Raw genomic sequence first — 5,701 nt, 5'->3', positions numbered from 1 at the left:
TCAGAATGAAGATAAGTAAAGTCAAAGTGTTTAAATGTCCTTTCATTGTACAGGAATTGATAAAAATATACTGTTATAAATTATACTTTAATAAAGTCAAGATTCATGTTGAATCTCTAAAGCAGCCTCTGAAAGAATGCCAAAAGGTTTTGTAACTGCCAAAATGTCAAAAAAATGGAGTAGTAAAACCTACTTGATTAACGCAAAAGAAGGTAAGGGGGGAAGGAACATAGAATAAGTGGTATAAATTGGAAAAGTAAATAGCAAGATGGTAAATTTAAACCCAAGTGTTTCAGCAATTATGTTTGTTTAAATATAATTAACAATTGCAAACAGTTTTAAAAATTTATATTGTCAGACTACATTAAAAATAACAAGACCCAGTAGTATATTACTTACATGAGAAGCACCTTAAATGCAAAGATACGGAAAGAATAAGAGTAAAGAATAAGGAAAGACATATGCTACAAATCTTAACCAAAAGGACACTGGCATGGGTATACTAGTACCAAACAAAGTAAATTGTACAGCAAATAGGGACCATTTAAAAGTTCTAAAAGGATTAATCCTCTAGGATGATAGAATAGTTGAATAGTCTTAAATTTGTAGCATTTAATAATGTAGGTTCAGAATACATAAAGAAAACCTGATAGAATTAAAGGAGAAATAAGCAAATCCACAGCCAGTGGAAGCTTTTAAGCATATTTCTCACTGAAACTGATAGAACAAAAAATACAATAGTGAGAAAAATCAGACATGGTCTCTGTGCTATTGAACTTGAATTAGAGTAAGGGACACAAACAGTAATCAAATAAGCAGAGGAATGAATGTAAAATTGCATATCGGCTGAGTGCTTTGCAGGAAAAGAAGACAATTCTCTAACAATGAACATGACCTGAACTGAGGGAACTGAGAAGACTCTCCTAAAAAAGGGACACTTGATTTCAGATCTAAAAGATGTATAAGGGTTAATTAAGTGAGTAGAAATGGAATTGTGAGGCAAGGAGCTGACACAGTGGACATCACGTCATCGGCAGAAATCCCCCGGGAGGAGGGAGCATGTGAGTCTGAGGAGCTGCAAGGAGGCCCGAGTGACTGAAGCACAGTGAATGAAGGAAAGTAGCTCAAAATCAAGCTTGCGAGGTGGGCGAAGCAGGAACGCTGAGTACTTTGTAGGCCATATTACGGATCTTGGATTTTTTCCAGAGAGTAAGTGGAAAGCAATCAAGGGTGTTAAAGCAGGTTTATATTGTCATTGGATTTAAGTTTGGAAAAAGATTATTTTAGCTGTGGCATGAGAATGGATTGTAGAAGGTCAGAATCAACAGAGAAGGCTAAACAACTCCGCATTCCTCAGATGACCAATGATGGTGGAGACAGCGGAGGTGGAGAGGAGTCAAATTCAAGAGACATTTAAGAGGTAAAAAGCAACCAGACTTGGTGAAGGATTCTACATGGTGACTGGGAGCAAGGGAGACATCAAGAATGTCTTCTTGGGTTTTTGCTTGTGCAAATGTGTCCGACACGGATGCCATCCTCAAGATAAGAATCAGGAAGAGGGCCAGGTTTTGGGGGGGAAGACCATAAATTCCACTTTGAACATCTTGAGATTGAGGGCTTTTTTGTTAGAGATTATTCTGTAGAATGTCTCCTCAAGGCTCTTAATTGATTTTTCTTTGTGGTATTCAGTTTGTTTTATCTGCTTGTCTTACCCCCTGCAGTCTACCATTTCAAAAATGCAATTGCAAGTCCTAACTGTGAATATTTATCATGTCACTGCATCAAAATATTGACATTTGCCTAATTTGAACCTTCCTAGGAAGTAATGCAAACAAGAGAAAAGATGGAAACTTTGTTGCAATCCCCAGGAGCGCTTGCAGGATGTTGGACCCTGACCACAGTTAGAGTCCAAATATGTCAGAGAACTTTCCTGGCTCTGGTTGTCAAAGGCCATTTAATGTGGCAGGATCATTTTTCTTAAAGATGCTGCACAAGGATGAGCAAGCCAAGTTTAGGAGAATTGGCTCTCAATATTTCAGGGCAATTTCAGAGAAACATTAATGAGCTCCGCCTTCATCGAAAATTAAATCTGTCAAGGATATTAATCAGGTGTCATGGGAAAGAGAGCCTGATCAACTCTTTCAAGGCAATTTCTTGTTAGAATTCCAGGATGGGAGATGCCATTTCCCTTGCTTCAAGGCAGCTGAGATCCTGTTGGCAAGTTGTTTTGAAATCCTTTCCGTGAGAAAGAACACAGTGAAGATGACAGCCTGTACAGTTAATTCACATCCAGAAAAATGAAATGTATATTCATGGCTATTTCTCTTTCTTTCTCTCTCTCTCTCTCTCTCGGCATTGACCACTAACCTTGTGAGGGCATATCAAGCCCTTTTTTCAAACACATTTTCCCCCTCCTTCTTCCTCATCTGTCCTTTAATTCTTTTGAGGCTTAACTTAAAAGAAGAAATTGATTTCTATAAGAAGTTTGGTTATGTATTTGATTGGAATAAGGTTAGTAGATTATATGAGGTTTAAATTATGTATTCTTCGTTAAGGCAGCTTAAATTTTAAGGTTTTGTCCTAAATCATTATTATTGAGTCTGCCTACAGTTTCAACAGTTGTCAAACTGGAGGGAAGATCTGTTTCCTCGCATGTAATAGAATCTTGAGCTTTGTGACTGAATGAAGAAGTTAAGAGACAGATGATTTACAGCTGTTTCACAAACTATGAACATAAGCCAATTGTCCAAGATGGTAGATATTCAGGAACTTGTTATTTTATATGGTTTTCTGTATTTCTGATTTGTTTGTGGATCATCATCTTAGGAATTTATAAAATAAAAGGCTATATACATGCAGCCTGGAACCAGGTCAAAGAGTCGTGACTTTTACCAATGCGGCTCAACCAAAAAGCACCATAGAATTTTGAAGCATAGAGGCACTTAAACCATCAGGTAGTCCAGGGCTTGCTGGAGGGTCTGTGATTTGGAATCCTGGTTTTAATCCTCCCACCTCCTATTACCCATAAAGGGAACAAATCCAAAGATGGGAGGTGTCCTGGTTAAAGTCACACCACTTATATCTCAGAATTCACCTTCTTATGAATTTTCTTCCGACAAAAGAAGCAAGAACTTGAGCCAGTCTTTATTTCAACAGACTGATTAGGCATATTACAGATAGAAAGTCTCAAATGATAGCACTGGGAAGAACTATCCTACACGAGGTCCTTCTCTGGGAGTTCTGGGCTTTGGATGTACTTAGGCCATTTTATTTCCGTTTTGTTTTCCTCTAGACTCTGTAATTTGAAGGAAGCCATCAGGTTCTTGGATGATTGCTGAGTGGAATTGATGGAAATGAGAGGAAGGAAGATTTTCAGAGCATGTTTGAACTTGTTCCTTGCTTTGGACCCCTCGTACACACTGACAACTGAATATGGATTTCATGAGCTGATAAACAAGGGTATTGGACTTGAGTGTTTTGCCTTCTTGTTTGCAAGCTTTGTGTTTGTTTCCTTTTCTCTAAGAGAACATTTGCTTACTCCCCTTATGGCCCCCAACCACATATTGGGAAATATGGGCCAAGTTTACCTTTTATTCATTTATCATGTTGTTGCTTATTCTTGAATTTGATGGATGAAATAAATGACCCGGAGTTTGTGATTAATAGAACCCCATCACCACTCCAACCCCAACTCATGAACCAATGACTTTTACTTGTGCCTGTCATATTAACAAATATGTTAGAGGCCTTAATTTAAATCTGGAGCTAAGCTGATGATCTCAGTTGAAATACTCTGATTCATTCTGAACAATCATTTGATAGAATAGTCTTAGTTTTTCCATCTGTAAAATGAATTCAATGTTGGTAACTCTGGTGTTAAATTAAAATAACTTTAAGAAAATTGCTGAAGGTCGTGACATACGACCCAGCATATTATTGTTTTATGATGGAGAGTTTTACCTACCAAAGAGAAATGCTATCAGCTTCCCTTGGCATTGCTGGTAATTTATTATTAATGGTTTCTAAAAATTCCAGCATTGCAGGAAGCTTCAAGCATCATTACTACATTACGTTTTGCTTTTGTGTTAATGGACAGCCATTTCTCACTGTCACTTTCACGGATAGAAGAAAGCACAGATGAAAAATTTTCACAAATGTAGGACAGTATAAGACATATTCCAGGCTCTGTTCCTTATTATTAATTCAATTATCAAATTCAGCTTTATCAGAAGCGAGAATTTTCTAGATGTGGACAGTAACTCATATACCTCCTTCCCCTCTCGGTTCCCTCCATACATCACATCCACTCAGAGGCAAGGGTCGGGAGATACTGAATTTAGTTAGCATTTTCATGCTTGAAGAATTAGAAATCCACAGCATTGATTTTTTGTTTTTTCATAATTGAGAAGAAAAAAGTCATAGTTTAATTCCAGGCAGTGGAGAAGCTCCCATTCAATTCAACTTCTCTACGGATTAGAGTAAGGAAGTTCTTTTGATGTCGCCAAAGAGATTTCCCCTTCTAGAAGGAGGAGAGGGTTTTCGGCTTTGAAGACAGCTCTTGGAGATAAGGACTCCCTGCTTCCACAATCTGGAATAATCTAAGTCAAGCCCCGTTAACATACTATACAAGCAAAACTATGCTAACCCCTGATGTTACAAATGGAAGCAATTCCTTTCCTGCTAAATCACATTGTACATCTCCAGCTTGTAATTTGTCTTTCTTCAAATGTTTGTGCTCTTGGGATGGCTGTATCTGAAGGTGCTAACAATCAGCAAGAACAAGGACATCAGGGATCTTGTTCTGTCTCCTCTTCTTTTCCATGCCTGCCCTTTGGTTAGTTGGTGCTGTGTGAACAAACAAATTTGAATGGCATATTTTCAAAGGGATGAAGACAATAGCTCTCTGCAAATGTAATGCAATTAGCAGATGTAAAAAGTGGAGGAAGGAGATACTTAGCATGTATACACTCATTATTAATAGCTTACAGCTAAGCAATTTCATATTTTGTTTTGATATTTTCTGACTTCATAGAGTTTTCCTTTATGCAGTCCAAGCATGTACAGCAAGTACTTTTTCATCCAATTACAGATGGCAGTGTAATTTTCCCAATTAGCAAAGTGCTTGGGTGTGTGGTAACAGAAGAAATAAGGACATCAGGGTCTCGTTCTTCTCTCTGATTTTCCATGCCTGCCCTTTGTTGTTTGACTTTAGGTTATTTTGCCAAGAAACAGCTCTAGATGCGTCGTATTTCCACCCATTAGTCAATGCTAATCCAAAGAAGCATGAGGTATGGACAGGGAAGGTCGCTTGACTTCACTTACAAAACAAATCAGTGTTTATACTTGGAGTCTGTTCTAGACAAATTAAAGGATAAAAGAGAATGCCTTGTCCATTAAGCACCACGACAACCTGGCTGTAAAAACTCACAATTTGTTCAGAGCCAGTAAATGGATATTATGATATTTGTAACTTGTATTATGCTCTAGTGAAGTATTTCCAAAAAGGCATTTCAGGGAAGAGAAATCCCTAGAGATGCTTCAGAGAAGGGATTCTGGAATTCAGTAAGTTTGGAGAATGTGTCACACAAGATTTCCCTTTTTGAGACTCACAATGCATAACAGAATTTTACAGCTTTGACAACTCCTCCTGTTAAAAACAAAACAGAGAAGCAAAACTATTGTACTTTGGATAAACTAGCAT

At 37.7% G+C, this 5,701-nt stretch overlaps 1 long non-coding RNA gene across 1 annotated transcript; it reads left to right on the top strand.

The window, feature by feature from the left end:
• Nucleotides 1-1,071: 1,071 nt before the first annotated feature.
• Nucleotides 1,072-3,699, top strand: LOC118539299 (uncharacterized). Its single transcript, XR_004919100.2, has 2 exons — nt 1,072-1,420; nt 3,293-3,699. It is a non-coding gene; the product is annotated as an uncharacterized LOC118539299 (long non-coding RNA).
• Nucleotides 3,700-5,701: the final 2,002 nt, after the last annotated feature.

Source organism: Halichoerus grypus, chromosome 4 (assembly GCF_964656455.1).
Source record: "Halichoerus grypus chromosome 4, mHalGry1.hap1.1, whole genome shotgun sequence".
NCBI lineage: Eukaryota > Metazoa > Chordata > Mammalia > Carnivora > Phocidae > Halichoerus > Halichoerus grypus.
Note: the sequence above shows the minus strand (reverse complement) of the source record. Positions and strands in the feature narration are given on the sequence as shown.